At 36.6% G+C, this 16,413-nt stretch overlaps 1 protein-coding gene across 5 annotated transcripts in view; it reads right to left on the bottom strand.

The window, feature by feature from the left end:
- The window catches only part of RALGPS1 (Ral GEF with PH domain and SH3 binding motif 1), a 94,409-nt gene that overhangs the window by 36,648 nt on the left and 41,348 nt on the right, over window positions 1–16,413 (bottom strand). The window lies entirely within an intron of this gene.

Genomic DNA, 16,413 nt, shown 5'->3' with positions numbered 1-16,413 from the left:
GAAAACAAATTATTTTTCATGTTATCTCCTGGTAGTAAGTATGCCTCGACCTTACTCATTCAAAAAAAAAAAAAAAAAAAAAAGTAAAATTTCCATATGGGAAAATATAAATTCTTACCTGAAATCAAAACATAAATATGTGTTCTCTAGTGTTCAGTTACATACTACTATCATCTACAGCAATAAGTTACAAATCAGCAGCAAGAGTCAATGGAATTCAAGAAAAGCCATGTGGCTTACTGAAGTTTGCTCCTTCACAGTTCATGAAAAACAGCTCAGGCAATTTTGTTAGATTTACACAAATACTAAGTATCTGCACAAGCGCAACCTACTTCACATGTTGAGTTCAACTGACACTTCATTAATATGTAGTTTTATAGTTCAAATTCAGACTTGCTGTGGAATTCTACAAATCTCAATAACTATCTGCAGGATCTGCACTAACTTTTCTCTGTCACTTAGGAATAGAATCACAGAGTGGTTTTAGTTGGAAGGAATCTTTTAGATCATCCAGTTCCAGCCCCCCTGCTATCGGCAGGGACACCTCCCTCTAAACCAGGTTGCCTTCAGCCTCATCCAGCCTGGCCTTGAACGCTTCCAGGGAAAAGGCATCTACAGCCTCTCTGGGCAACCTGTTCCAGTGTCTTTATGGAGATCTCTTGCAAGAATTTTTCTCACTAGCTTGCTCTTTATCTGATTTTGCAGATATCTGACAAGCTGATAAGTAAATTTAGAGTTCATTGGGTCACACATCGAATTATGTCCAGCATCAGCCAGGTTGTAAGCACCTGCCTTATTTCTTTCATTTAAGCCTATCCGTGGATGTATTCTGGAAGACCCTTCCATCACTTAGGGAGTAGTAGGTAAACAAATTATACAAACTATCATAGAAAAATGAAGAAATAGACACAGAAGCAGTGAAAAGCAGTAACAAATTCAACTCATTCTGAACTGTTAATGTTTTGCTGAGAAAACATAAAGTTATAATTAACTGTCTCCCAGTCTTATACAGACCATCCAGTATGGGCTAGAGAAGACTGCATCTTTATCTGTTCTGTCCGTGAATGAGTAAAGAGTGCTCCAATGGACACTGTTAATGTCAGAATCTCACCAGAAAAATATTTAATCCTTACAAATGAGTGGAATATAGTTGGATTAACAACACATAAACCAACTGGCATTACCTCTCTGGAATAGAAAAAAAAAAAAAAAGATAAAAGATGTTTAGAAATCAGGTCAAGTTTTAGAGTCTAGCTTCCTTCACTGGCTCAGAAAAATCTTAAAATATTTCTTCCCATGTTAAAACTGCTCTCTTGAGGAGATAATAATTCTTACAGATACACTTGCAGTTTATAAACTGGAGACTCTATGACTCGGGCTACCTTAACACTTTAAGCTTATAAGAAATCTGAGCTATTTACTGCTTGCTAAAAAACATTCTGAATTTGTTGTCAGTTTTCATCTCTACTTCTACCTCTAGAATGACAGAACTCAGTACCATTATTGAAAATGTACCTGACTATTAAATGGCACTCAGTGGAAGAGAGAATGACTGAGTTCGGTCTTTACACTTGAAGTATTGTCCTATTAATTAACTTACAGCAGCCATATTTCATCTGTGTCTACACACTTGCAAATTGAAAAATAAAATTTTCACTTAAGAAAATTAGGTGAATAGGCCAACATAGTTACTTTTGTATTTTTAGTGGGTAGTAATTAAAATCTAAAAGATCACAATTAATTCCCCAGTATACTATCTACTGCTAACTATAAAGGAGTTACTGCTGCTGGCAAGTGGTGCTTGCTGCCATCTTAACATGACATTAGAAACAAATAGTATTACTCTTTCCATTCAGCATTCCTGAAGCGTTACCTAATTTCCACATCTCTCTATCTCTCCAGCTTTGCAGGAAAACTAGCAGTCTCTGCTAAGTCTGTCAGTGAACTGAATATACATCTACTCTATAAATATCCTATTAAATGACTTGAACTTGACTGTTTTAAAAAAAAATAACCTAGAATAAATCACCTCTGCACAGGGCACAGTGTGGGTTCTCCCTAGCGTGGTCTGACTACAGCCTGTCCCGCTTCTGCATGCCTTCATTGTGAACTCCTATATACATCATGTGATAACAGGGATAGATAAGAATCAATTTATTTTGCTCAGAGAAAATACAAAATCATTCCTCTCAGCAAAAGACTTCAAGACTCTGAAAAGAAAGACTCAGATTTGCACTATGCCAAAGAAAACACAAACCACTAGCTTTTCAAACGTTGGCTTATATTTGTGCTACCGTGCACAGAAAAGGCTTTCAAAGATGTGAAACCATCGGGATATTTTCCAGAGGGTGAGCTCATGGGCAGCTGCTTCCACAGGCAAAACATTTTCCAGTGATATTGACATTTCTCCATTGTCACTAAAATCAATTTTGCAGCTGGTTATTGCATGTGGAGAATACTGTATTTGTTAGTTTATGGCATCATGGAAATAACAACACAGAAAAAGCATGGCTGAATAATCTATAATTAAATTCATCAATGGAAATTACAGCATGTAAAGGAGAGAGATTATTTTTAAATGACAAAAGAAAAACTATAATACCTAGCTCTTAAATTTTTACTCTAGAGCTCAATCAAAGCAGTAATATTACCAGCAGTTTAAACACAGGGAAACTGAAATACAACACAAAACAGAAAAGTGAACTTGAAACGCAGGAGTCAGTGCAGCCAGATCATGCATTTTGAGCATTCCATCTACTAGAGAGCAACTTCCAAGGTTAAGTTTTTTTGAAAAGCCTTTTCCCACATACAGTATTGAAGTTCTACCATACTAAGTAAAGCAGGGGACAGAGAGAAAGCTACTTATCAATTGAGTAACTGGTTGAAAGTCAAAAAATCACTATAGTCAGCAGTCTGTAAAACCAAAGACGCCATTCTTAGCAGATTAGCTCATAGTCAGAGAAAAGACTACAGTTTTGTGGTATCATTGGTTTCACAAAATTTGGATGTTTTCCATTGACTATGAGCTGGAATATTTTTCTATATAACCAAAGTTATATACTGGTTAGTCTTGTTAGGACTTGGAATACTCTAAGAAACTGAACATGCATCTTTTCCAAGGCAACAACATGCACTTTGTAATAGATATTGCCAGCCTAGTGGCCAAATGAATGCAATCACTTAGAGGAAAATAAGGGTAGGATTAAGACCAGTTTCATTTATTTCTATCTGATGCCAGTGAGCCAGAACACTCACATATACCAATGCATACTACAAGGCTGTCAAAAGGACAAAAAGCTTTATCAGAGAAAATATTTATATTATTTTTATTTTAACAGTTCCAAATTCTGAAACATTCCCAAGAAATACTGACTTTTGGTATTTCTTACAACGTATCACATTCTTTTACTACAATTACTGATCCCTGCTCAACTGGTTTTCCTTCTTTGATCTCTTGTTGACAAATCTTCACAACCCAAATGGGGTTCAGATCCACATGAAGCAGCACTACACACTTGACTCACCTAAGACACATACCACTTTTGACCCCACGTACATGTTTGCCACTGTGTTTGCATTCTTACTCAACCTTCTTATTTTACCTGTACAATATAACTGTAGCTTTTTTTTTTTTAATTAGCCTCAGAATGTTTGATTTTTTTTCCTCTTTGTAGAGTATCCCTGTTATTGTGACCTAATATTCAATTACAGGACCTTAAATAAGCATCTTAAAACTTAAACTTATTAATATACCCCTTTTCTGCTCAAGCTTCAGGATAACTAGTAAGTAGAATTCAACAAGGAAAACCATAGCTGTTGTTTTGTTGGGTTTGCTTTGTTTTGTTTTTAATATCATTGATGCTAAATAGAATTCACAGTAATATTTAACTAAAAGTTAACAGTACCAGAACATCTAAAAAATGTCACACTCCGTATAGATAATGGCTTAAGTAACAAACAGAAACAAAACAAGCAGTAAGATGAGAGATGCAGACTCAAAATGAGCTGTAAATATCTGTTACAATTTGTGGGTCACTGAGAGGTTAGGCAAGTAAGATTAGTAAATAAAGTTTATAGGCATTAGTGACATTCTCCCGAATAAACCCTTACTGAACAAGTCTGAACAAGCACATCTAGAACACCAGAAAACCCCCTATTGTCAATTTTACAAATCCACTAATGCAATGCTTGATCTGAAGAATGGGGAACATTTTTAAAATCTTTTATAAACTATGCTAAAAATCAACAACAACAAAAAAGTATTAAATACATGCAGATTAAATTTATTCTCATTGTGATTTTTCCAACATACTACACACCATAAGTATACAAATACCTGCCATTCTTGGAATACTAACACAGCAAGCCAGTGTTTGGAACAGATCAAACTACACCCTGGGATGGGGAGAAAATTCAAAAGATATTTTAATATTTTAGGCAATGCACTGATACAGATTTTCTAAACTCTAATAATTAGCAGAAGAATGAAGAGTCTTAACTCTCTTCCGTTTTGACAAATATCTTTGAAGGAATAAACAGAAATGAGACAAGAGGAACTGCATGATGTAATGCTGTCCCAAGTACAAGTCAGGGACATATCTTGAAGATATTCTCAGTAAAAAACAATACCATTTTTTGTTTCAGCAAAAAAATTATGTAAGCAAAAGGAAAAGGAAAAAATATCTACTAGTCAAAGATCTATCCAGTAAGGGACTTTGGAAAGCTAAACGTTTCAAAGAATAAATTTAAGTACAACCTTCAAGCAATCCAGTGCAAAATAGTTCCCTTTAACAAACTTCACAGAGGATTAAAATAAATCAAAGACAGGCACGGTCTGTGAGGAGTCCTATATGCTAATATCTTCAGAAGTCTAACAAGTAATTTTTGCATGCATTTGTTCAGAAAACCAGTCAAAAGCTGGGATGACGAAAGATTCAGACTGGGAAAAATAAAGTAATTTCTGTGCAGTTGGTTTTTGTCTTTTTAATGTCACACCAGATAGTCAGATTCTGTTACTGATCATCAAAGACCAGTATGGTAAAACAATTGCATTTTCTAGAATTGGATAGAAACAACAGCATTTTCAAATCATTAAAATGCTTCTTGACTACTAAGCAGAAGTTGTGGAGATCCACTAGGAAGACACAATTTATTTTAATTTGACTACTTTCAACATCTTTGATTAACCTGATTCAGGAAACAACTTGATTAAAAATTTGGAAGGAAGAAAGAACTGTGTGACTGTTAATAGGGGGGTGACTAGTGGAATTCACTAATGAATATACAATGCTGTGAACTTCAAGATCTTACTGCCATTCTCTGGCATTTTCCCTTGCACATCACCGATCTAATGAGTGTGTGAAAACTCACAATACCACAAAAAACTTTTTTTTCCAAAATGACAGATAAAAGTAATGTCCATGATGTTGACAGCAAGCTAACTATCAACTGCTACTGGGAAGCAGCTAATGCGACCGCATTCTGGAGCACAGTTACGATAATGAGCGAAGTGAAAGATGTGTTTTCTCTATTTACTAGCCTTCTCTTGGTCTTTTTGTTTTTGTGGACATTAATTTTCATGAAAGAGAAAAAATATTGCTTCAAACTACATGACTTTTTTTTTTCCCTTTTCTTTTAAAGAAAGTAATTAAGAAGCATCTTAAAATCTAAGATGATTTTCTTTGTATAAATTCTCATAGAAGTAAAGGAAAATGAAAAACTTGAATATATTTATAACATAAATGAAAGGCACCCAGTTTTAACTGTAGCTTTATATAACTATTTGGAATGCTTTAAAGTATCTTAATGATGACTGCTACAACAGGAGTTGTCAGAAATAGCTTGACATAAGAATACGGACAATTGTTTTCATGCTGAAACCGCTGAATGTTCAAATGATGAACTTCCCAATTCTTGATAGACTGAAGATCTTCTGTTTATTATTTAAAAAGAAGGCAGGTGCAATTTGCATATGCATATTTAAATTAGAATCTCAGAACCATTTCCTCATGCAGTTTCACTGGATTTAGACTATAGCATATCTCTGTATTTTCTTGTTAAACACCAGAGCGCTCTGGCAAAATTCACACTAATACTACAAATGCTAAAACAAGGATTGAACTAAATCCAGGTAAATTTCTCAAGTAAGTACCTTATTCTTTTTTGTTACAAGAAAAGAAATATATTCATGATAATATTTAAAGTCAGACTTGAAGAAAATCAGAGGTGGTCCCAATAGATGGCCATCAAAATGACTACAAGGCAAGAAAAACTTGTTCAAGTAAGAAAGGTTAAAGGAACTGGGTTTGTTCCACCTAGAGAAGTGAAGGTGTAGAGGCAAGTACTAACTAGTCTTCTGGACTTAAAAGGAGGTTACAGGACAGATGGAAATACTCTATTCGGATACACAGCAACAGAATACGAGATGATGGGAGAAATTCAGATTAGTCGGCAGAATCTGTCTGTGTGATATAGTTTGATAACAGGACTCAGTAGGTCAGGTTGACCATTGGACTTGAAGGTCATTTTGAACACAGATAATACTGTGAAGTTCTGTCTGCATATTAATTCTTCACTGTGAGAACAAATATTAGAGTCGGTTTCCCAGTGTTGCGGTTTGAAGAGTTAATCAGGTGGCACTCCTTCCTCCCCTCAGGAGAAAAAGGCAGGGGGGTTAGGAAGAGGGGAAAAACTAGACTGAGATAGGAGAAACTAATTTATTAAAAGGAATGTCAGATAATACAGAATAATTAAGAGTAATAAAATGAACCAAAAATAAAACTGGAGGGTTGGTCTGAATCTTTACTGGCAGACAGTTCACTGATCATCTCCCAGGAAAGACAAGAGAGCTCTTCACTCATCCCCCAGTATCAGAAGTCATGTGGAGGCTCCTGGGAAATGTAGTACATCCCAATGCATCTCCCTCTTGGAGAGTCAGAACTCACACAATACTGCTAGAGAGAGAAACAAGAAATGCAGCTCCACAGTGCAGCACCTCTGCACCCAGCAGCCTGTTGCATGATGTTATGATATGCAATACTGATAAAACCAGGACACTCGGAGAAAGAGGGCAATTTTCCTTGCTGGAAATATTCAAGATTCTGCTTGATAAGGCCCAGGATAACCTAATCCATGGCCCCTGCTTCCAGCAGAAAGGTGGACCAGATGAACTCCAGAGGCCTTCCAGCCACAATTTCTCTAACATTCTTCGATAAATATGCTAGCCTATGCCTCCGTCTCTGTTATTATAGGAGAGGGTGAAGTACAAAAATTATACTGACTAATTTGTTGTTGCAAGGCTGTGTGTCTATTCAATTGTCACTGATTTTAACTTAAAAAAAGCGACTGCTTGTAGCAGTTTCTTTAATCACGAGAAGTAAGAAATTCTGACATTGAAAGATTACATAATTAAAGAGAATATCTTATTTTGGCTTAAGTAACTAAGATTTTATGTTGGTAAGGTACACATTTAAATACGTTGTAAGGCTGATCTAGTGAATAAACAAGAACGTGTTAGTAAGTACTCTGAAGTAATCAACACTATCACTGTATCTGAAACATATTCCAAGCAAAAAAGCACAGTATATGGCATGCAAGTCTGCCAATTTATTATTATTATTTTTTACTTGAAAGAGAAATATTGTAAAAAACACAGATGTTCTGTATTGGACTGTTTTCTTGATCATATGACACTTCCTGACTGAATCAAACTAACTTCTCATGCATACGCTTATTATGCAAAACATCAAATTCTCTCCTTTTCGGTTTAAGAAACCAGAAAGCACTGCAGGAGGGCCACGTTCCCACTCTGGGCTTTTTTATACCTGGAAAGCATAGAAAAAGTGCTTTGGAATATTTACTCTGGAACAGATACTCTATAACAGGCCCAGCATTCCTCAAAAATGATGACATCCAAATTGAGAGTTTCACTGGAAACTTGTTTCACAAGTTCAGTAAGTTTTCAGTGGAGAAAGAATTTATCAGAATAAAACTCAGGGATCATTTGGCAAATGCACTCACAGGTTAAAAACCAGTGTCAACATATCACCTATACAAAGCATTGCTCTGATATACAATCCTACCTCCATTAAATAAACACAAAATCACAAATAATTCAGTAACTTCAGTGAACATTCTGAAAACTACTTTACTTCATGAAAAACAAGAAGCTAAAATTACAAGGTACAAGTGGTATTACGTACACTTAGGAGAAACAAAAAGTATGAACAGTTATTGTCATTGCTACCTCTGTCAGAACACAAACTAAAGACAGTTTATATTTTAAAAATGCAATATTTCCAGAAAGTACCAAGGGATCTGACCCAACTGGCACTCACAGTATTTCCAAATACTACATTTTTAAGAACTGGATAACAAAAGTAATAGAATCCACACTTGCTATTACAGCATGTGCACAAGTACTAAAACATTTCCACTCAAAAGCAATAGTTTCAACAATTGGATAGAAAAAGCAACTACATCATTCTTAGTCCTTTGAAAGGCTGAGCAACTTTAAAATCAAGCATTCATTCAATAAAATTCAAAACTAAATTCCAGAACTGGTACAACTTTTAATTCCCACATCTGCCAAGAGCATCTGTGTTATCCAGTTTCTTCTGACTCTCTCTATAAATGGAAAAATAAATCTAAGAAAAGGGAGAAGCTTTTGATCATACCATCTTCTCAGAAGCTGTAACATCTCTTTAAGATGACTTAAAGACTTGAATACATCAACTACTTAGATATTCCTGATATGGCACACATAAGTCATGCTCTAGTTATCTGTAGATTTTAAGAAAGCAGTATTACAAATATCACTTTATATATAACACAGATTATAAAACAAACATGTAACATGCAGTCTGCAGGCTTACTAGAGTGCCTTGTTATAAAATGCTGCTTCTGTTTGCACAGAAGTGGCAACCAAAGAGAATACAGTACAGTTTCACAAATGTTTTAGAGATAAGCTTTTTGTATCTGCTTGGCACTGGTGAGGCCACATCTGGAATACTGCAGTAGAACACAGACATCAAATTGGACAGAGGCCAACCTAAGACTACTGGGATGTCCTGACAAGCAGAAACAGATGACACATGAGGGAACTGAGCTTGTTTAGCCTGGATAGAAAGGGCCAGAAGTGCAGAACATAATTGTGGTCATTTCTCTAACAAAAAAAGGACTGTGTGGGAGTTGTAAAGATCAGAGCCAGATTCTTCTCAGAGATGCACTGCAACAGGACAAGAAGCAACTGACATAACTTGTAGCAATGGAAAACCCACTTAGCATAGTGGTTAAGAAAAATCAATCGCTGTTAGAGGGGTCAAGCACTGTAACATCTCCCAGAAAGGTGGTGAACTTCCACTTCTGGATATTTTTAAAACTCAGATGGACAAGTTCCCGAGTACCTTAATTTAATTTTTAAATGAACTCTGTTTTGAGCAAGAGGTTGAACCAGTTAACCTCTAGAAACCCTTTTTTTCTGTATGTCTTTCCCTTCCTGTGGTAAGTTGCCGATGTGGCTATGGCACCGGCCTGAGTATCTGCACCTATATGCATTCTGACAGAAATCTGCCTAGAGAATAGCAATTGTGACGGATATTCTAGCAAATAATGCTCTTCCTAAAATATCTGTGTTTACTATTTTAAATTCATTACCAGATTTTGAGATCACTGCTCATCAAGCAATGCTCACAACTGCGCAACCTCGCTGGAGACCAGTAATGAGTAAAGTAGCCAATGTCTGAGTACTGAACCCAATCCTATTCAACACTGCCATTAATTATATGGACAATAGTAACACTCAGGAAGTTTGCTGATGATATAGAACTGAGGAGATGGCAAGTACACAAGAAGGTCATGCTGCCACCCAGAGTGACACTGGCAGGCCAGAGAAATGGGCTGACAAACTTTTCATGCAGCACAAGGAACAGTGTGTTCCTCTACCTATGGAGCAACAACACCAGGCACCAGGGCTTGCTATGGGAAAGCAGCTTGACAGAATAAGACCTGGGGATCCTGGTGGACACCAGGTTGAACGTGGGCTAAGACGACTACAGATTTTTTGCTGCATTGAGCAAAAATACTGCCAGAAAGTCAAGAGGGGCAATCCTTTCTCTCCAAGTCAGCATCGGTGAGACACCACCTGGAACACTGTGCCCAATTCTGGGCTCTCCAGTACCAGAGATGTGGACATAATGGACAGAGTCAAAAGGCCATAAAACTGATAAAGGAACTGGAGTATCTCTCTTATAAGGAGAGGCTGAGAGAACTAGGAGTGCTTAGCCTAGCGAAGACAAGGCACTGGGGTATCTTACCAATGCCTGAAGAAATACCTGAAGGGAGAGTGCACTAAGGACAGCTCATTTCCGAGCTGCCTGCTACCAGGACAAGCAGTTTCGTCTAAACACAAGGACGCACTTCTGTGCTATGTGGGTAATGGAGCATTGGCACAGGTCGCTCGGTGTGGAGTCTCCTTCCTGAAGATCTTCAAAAGCGATCTGGACATGGTTCTGGGGAGCCTGCATTAGGTGCTGCTGCCTGAGCAGGGATTGGACCAGATGGCCTCCAGAGCTCCATTCCCACCTCAAGTCATCAGTGACTCTGTGACATAATATACCCTGCTGAAAGAGATGGAAAGATACCTGGTCTTCAATATTTGTCCTTACTTATACGACAATTCTGATCATATCTAGGAGGATTTTGTGCCTCTTTCTGAATTAAACTCTACTAACAGATTCACTGAAAGTATGAAAAAATTGACCTTTTTTTTTTTCCACTGGACTTTTCCCAGAAGAAGTTGATAAATTGGAATTTGAAAGCTTTCTAGCTCTTGAATGGATTTAGAAACAATCAGTCTTTGCTCTGGTCTAAGAATGTGTCAATGGCTTCTTCCTTATTTTGCTCTACCCATAAATGTGATTTTATAATGCTTACAGTTTTTTCTCAGTCATGTCTCTTTTGTGTCCTCTAAGTCATAAGAACAGGATCAAGAGCAAACCCAAAGCACAACAGAAATATGTGTGCCTTAAGTTGCTCAATGTAATTCTTCAATTCTTTTAAAACATTAACAAGTATTAAATAAGAAAGAATAAACTTGAACTATTATTTTTTCACTAAATAATTATTTTAAAAATTGCAGTTTTACTCTTCTAAGGCTGTTTGTGAATTGAATGTAATTCACTGAATAGTTTTGGGTGAAATTTTCTTCTGCTAAGCTTGATTTCCTAATCAGAAGAATAGTTGTCATTTGTTTTTGTTTTTGTTTTTTTCCCAAAAGCTCAATTCTGATACGTTTTATTCAGACACAGCAACTGCTAAGTTAAATCATGAAAGTGCAGTTCATTTTTTATGTTTAACATTGCTCAATGCTGCTTTGGAAAAAAAAGGAATAGTCTTTCTGTGGAAGAAGATACATGACTAACAAAACTGCCAATGCTTTTAATTGTCGAGTGGGTACTTAAGAGTTACAGATTGAGACTGACTTTTTCAAACTTCATTAACTTTCCCACTACAGTGGCTTCTCAGATCTGTCATGGAAGCATTTATTTGTATTCAGTTCTTCTTTTGCAGAGACATTAAACAAATGGACAACATCTATCCTTTTAGGAATTCAAAGAAAATAACAGTGACTCAATATCATAAGCATTTTCTGCTAATGCCTGGCAGGGGTAGCTGGAAATATTAGTGCTCTTAAAGGGACACAACATTTCAGCATAGTTACAAATGCACAGGCTTTAAGGGAAATGAAAGTAATAAAATTTTGGTGGATTGTCTTTTCAGTTTGACAGCTGATTTAAAGTGCTTTAGAGAAAACTGAACATTCCTGAAAGGCATTCATTCTTACTTTTTCATGCATTGCATCCTCAACTAAGCAGTCTAATTTCACAGTGAATATCATGCAAACACAAATTGTTGCTGACCTACATAAAGTCTTACTCTTCTTTACTCCAGTATATTGACAACTTCAGAGGGAAAAAAAAAAAAAATCTGAAGCAGGGCCGCTACTCCAAAGGCTACTAAAAAGTGCCTGTAAATATCTAATACTGACTTTCTGAGAAGTCTCACCTGGAATACTAAAAGAACCTCAATGAACTCATTTTCTGTACTTAATGAAAGGAATATTATCATTACATCGTACTTAGCCATCCCAAAACTAAAAAAGAATATGAGTTCACACTGCTCCTGAATAACCTCAACCTAATGGATCACTGGAGTTAAACATTCCACATCTGTTACTGTAGCAACAGAGCCTAACATAGCAAAACAGAAAAATAAGCATATCAGAAATCAAACAACTTTCAAGAAACCAGTGTGTGAAAGAAAACGTTACGAGAAGTTAGTGTGGAATTATGTTTAGGAATTTATGTCCAAAAAAGCCTTTGTCTGATGCAAATCATTCCTGCACCCATTCAAGCAGGAAAAAATTCCAAAGTTGAACGAAACTTCCCAGCACGGTTTTCCACCGGAGCACAATCACAGACTACTACCAAATTTTATCATCTTGCCCTGAAAACCCAACCATTCTCTTTTGCTCTTTCCTTGAACCAGGAAAATATATTATTAAAACAATTAATATTGTAATAGTGATTATTTCATCATTCTGATGGTACCTAGCAGCAGAAAGAAGAGAACGCTACCAAAAGAGATGTAGGAGAAGGCAAATACAATAGCTGTTTGTGAGACTCAGCTTCCTTTCACCAGAAAGCTGTGGTTTAGAGACTTCCTGATATAGATCTTGTATAAATATTTGTGTGTTTAAGTCTGGGTGGCATTTCTTCTTTACAGCATCTCTTCTCTGAATCTGTCAGTTGAATTTCTATTCCTCTCTATGCACTTTTTGCTGTTCTGTTTTTGGATTCAATAGATCTTGTGTCAAATGAATTTAGCAATTCAACTACACACGCTTCACAAAGTAATTTGTTTGTCTGATTTCCCAAAGTTCATCTTTTTAAGATTGCCACATTCTTAACTGTTTTGCTTAACTTGAGCTTCTAATCACTGACCCAAAATTAATTTACATGACCAAATGTTTTACAGTATTCTATTAAGTTCTCAAAGCCATGTTTAGCGCTATACCACTCCCTTGCTGACTGAATTACTCTGGTGAAGAAAACTGTCAGCTTTCAAAGCCAAAATGAGCTGTGATCTTTCACAATTCCTAGAATCTGCTATTCTCCAACCTGGGATTTGAATGGAAGTTGATCTCTGAAGATTCTCAGGACAGAAAACAAATGCCACAGCTATGAATTGCTTTGAAAAACATGCCACTAAGCATACAGACTTCAATAAAAGCAACAAACTCCACTCTCTTAGACTTGTAATAAAAAGGCATTCCCATTTGGTCAAACAGAATGCCTGCACAAAGCTAGTTCTGTTCTTCACTTTTACAAATATCCAGTTCTATACCAGTCAGCTCAGATAATCTGTAAACGCTTGGCACAGATAAAAGCTCCCTACCACCTAGTGAAGAGGCACATCTTTATTCTTTGCAACAGACAAACTGTAACTGAAAAAAAAAAGCAAGGCGGCTTTGTCACGACAATTTTGAATGACTCACACAGAAAAGTTTCTGGAAACAGGCTATTCAGACCTTAAACTAAGAAAAAGCATTCAGCACCACTTAATCAAAAAGGTGATCTAGGTAGTATTGCACTTCAGATTACTCAGAAATGAGAATAATCAAATAAACAAGGTCTGACTAATTCTGTTATTTTGGATCCTTGTAATTTTTTCTGTAAGAGAACACCATCAACTTAAAAACACGCAACAGAAATCTTTAGCCTTCTTCATGGGGTTAAATTCCTAGACATTTAATTGCACTTATTGTTAATTGCACTGTAATTGTACTAAAATCAATGGAACTTAAGTGCATGCTAATGAACTTAGAAGTTGTCACTAATGATATATAAATTTGGTCCTAATTAAAGTTCTTCAGAAATTCTGAACCCTCTTCTTGGAGATCTCTTACTTATGAGAACCTTACTGCTTTGAGGTGTAACATCAAGTTAGAAACATGTATTTTTCTATGAAAGCAAAGAACTGGAAACACTCATTTTTAGATGAAAATGAAATATTCTACTCAAATGTAAGTGCAGCAGGCGCTTACTTTCCCAGCTCTGTAAAGAGCCAGGATTCAGAGAGACTGATCTGCACAGGAGTTCATTACCTTCTTATCTTGGAAAATATCCACGGAAGCGACCTCTCCTCACTTTTCCCGCTCCCTACTTCCCTCTCTCAAGAAGTACTGCACATCTGTAGGTTGAAATGGCACCGTGGAAATGAGAGAGGGCGAATCACAGATAAAACTGAGGAAAACTCATTGGATCTTTTGCTAAATCTGTCAAATGAAGAGAATTACCACACTGCAGTTCAAATAAGCTTTTTTCTTTTTTTCTTACAGTATAAAATTGGTGCATTTGGAAAGCTCTGAAATTCTTTAATCTTAAGTATCCAAATGCCCCTAACTAAAAGCACTACAATGGCCACTCCGGTCCCATGTGTCCTCTTTGTCTAGAGAAAGAAGTAAGCTTTCAACTTAAATTACAGAATAATGACACTATAATAAAATTAGCAAGTGAGAGGTGCTAATATTCCTCACCATACACTGAAGACCTCCAGCATCCAAGGCCAACAACAACTAAGGCCGCACATTGAACGTACAAGGAATTCATATTACTAAAGCATAGAGAATTACTAGTGTAATGGATCTAAATCTCCTTGCTCATTGTTTGACTAATCTAAACGTGCTCATATTGCCTTCCTCAGTTTCTTCAAATTAGAAAGATCTTCGAAATTGTCTGAAAACTATGAACAAATAAATAATTTGGATACAGCTTTTAAAAGATGACCATGACACAGAATTAGTGAGGTAAGTTTGGTTTGCTAACTTGTTGATAAAAAGGTGTATAAAAATGAACTTCTTTACATTGCTAAGTGTCACTTTTAGTTCCAATAATTTCTTTGCAAGATTCCCAGGAAGTTTTCAATACATGATAAATTTCACATTAACTCAAAAGATCATTCCGAAAAGCCAAGGTAATAGCTAAAGAGCAGAAGTGTTCTACACTGAGTTCTGTAATAGTATATTCTTCCATAGCAGCCAAATGAAAATCATCTTTCAGACTTCTAATATGACTAGAAGGCAAACATTACAACATACACTGGAGATCAGCTAAAATCATGGATTATCAGTCTGCACTAGATTGTAAGAGCTTGCTTTAAGTTGGACAGTTTTATTTTCCTTCATGGGAACATACTATTTCCAGACCTAGGAAGAGACAGAAACAAGAACATCAGTGCTACTCCAAAAAATACAGCACTGCTGCCCACTCTTTTGCCAGCATTCAGAAGGACCAGTTCATAAAAAAAATAATAATAATAATAATAATAATATAAAAAAATCAGCAGGGACTACATTAGAGTCCAGATGGAATATGAGGACTGCTCCAAAAGTAATGCCTTCTGTTTTATTATGTTAGCCCATGACATCAGAGGTGGATGTTGGTGGGACGGTAGTAGAGCCTGAACCATCCAACTAATATTTTGTTAAATTTTGCTGCTGACAGAATGGAGGCTGAAATGGAAGTGTGTATGGAGCAAAGTGTGTCACTGAATTTCTCCATGAGGAAAAGAATTGCACCCATTGACATCCATTGGCATTTGCTGAACATTTATGGAGATCAAACAGTGGATGTGAGCACAGTGAGAGGTGGGTGGTGGTATCAACGGTAGTAACAGCAAGTGAATCACTTCTTGTGGTGCAGATTTTATTTATTTATTTGTTTTTACAAGCGCATCATGTGCGCTCTTGTTCACTGCAGGTGAAAATGCAAACCTAATGGCAGTGACTGTTGAAAAGGACTGTTTTGTAGCTAAGAATTTGCTCTATCAAGCAATGCTATCATGCTCTCTGTATCTGTTGAAGTTTTCATGAAAATAAACAAGAAGCATTACTTTTGGAGCTACCTATATGCATTCCTTCTTTCTACCTAACATTTTGCAAAAAGCCTATGAGCAGGAAGCATTCTCCCTCACTGCGACATTCTGGGGACAAATCTTTGTAGTTGCACATTCTAACATCTTATTTCACCTAAAAGACTCACACCATCTCTGGGATTTTCCTGGAACCACCACAGGAGAAAATAACTTTCCTTGAGATTATTACTGATTACTTAATCATCAGCAACAACACAAGGGGCAACTTGCCTGGCTCGAATTTTCTTCAAATTGTTTAATGCTTTGGAACACGTGGTCACGACTTGTGGTTAAGAAGTCTCCACTACAAAAACAGAGTTTAGAAAAATGCACACAAACACAATAGGTTACATAGCACCGGGAGTAAAGCAAAACGCTCGTCTGCACGAGCAGGACAACATCACAGCCCTGCCATCTTGCAGCCGGCCCGCAGCTCCTGGC

This window comes from Meleagris gallopavo, chromosome 19, assembly GCF_000146605.3.
Source record: "Meleagris gallopavo isolate NT-WF06-2002-E0010 breed Aviagen turkey brand Nicholas breeding stock chromosome 19, Turkey_5.1, whole genome shotgun sequence".
Lineage (NCBI taxonomy): Eukaryota > Metazoa > Chordata > Aves > Galliformes > Phasianidae > Meleagris > Meleagris gallopavo.
The sequence above is the reverse complement of the archived record's forward strand: the minus strand, read 5'-3'. Positions and strand labels throughout refer to the sequence as shown.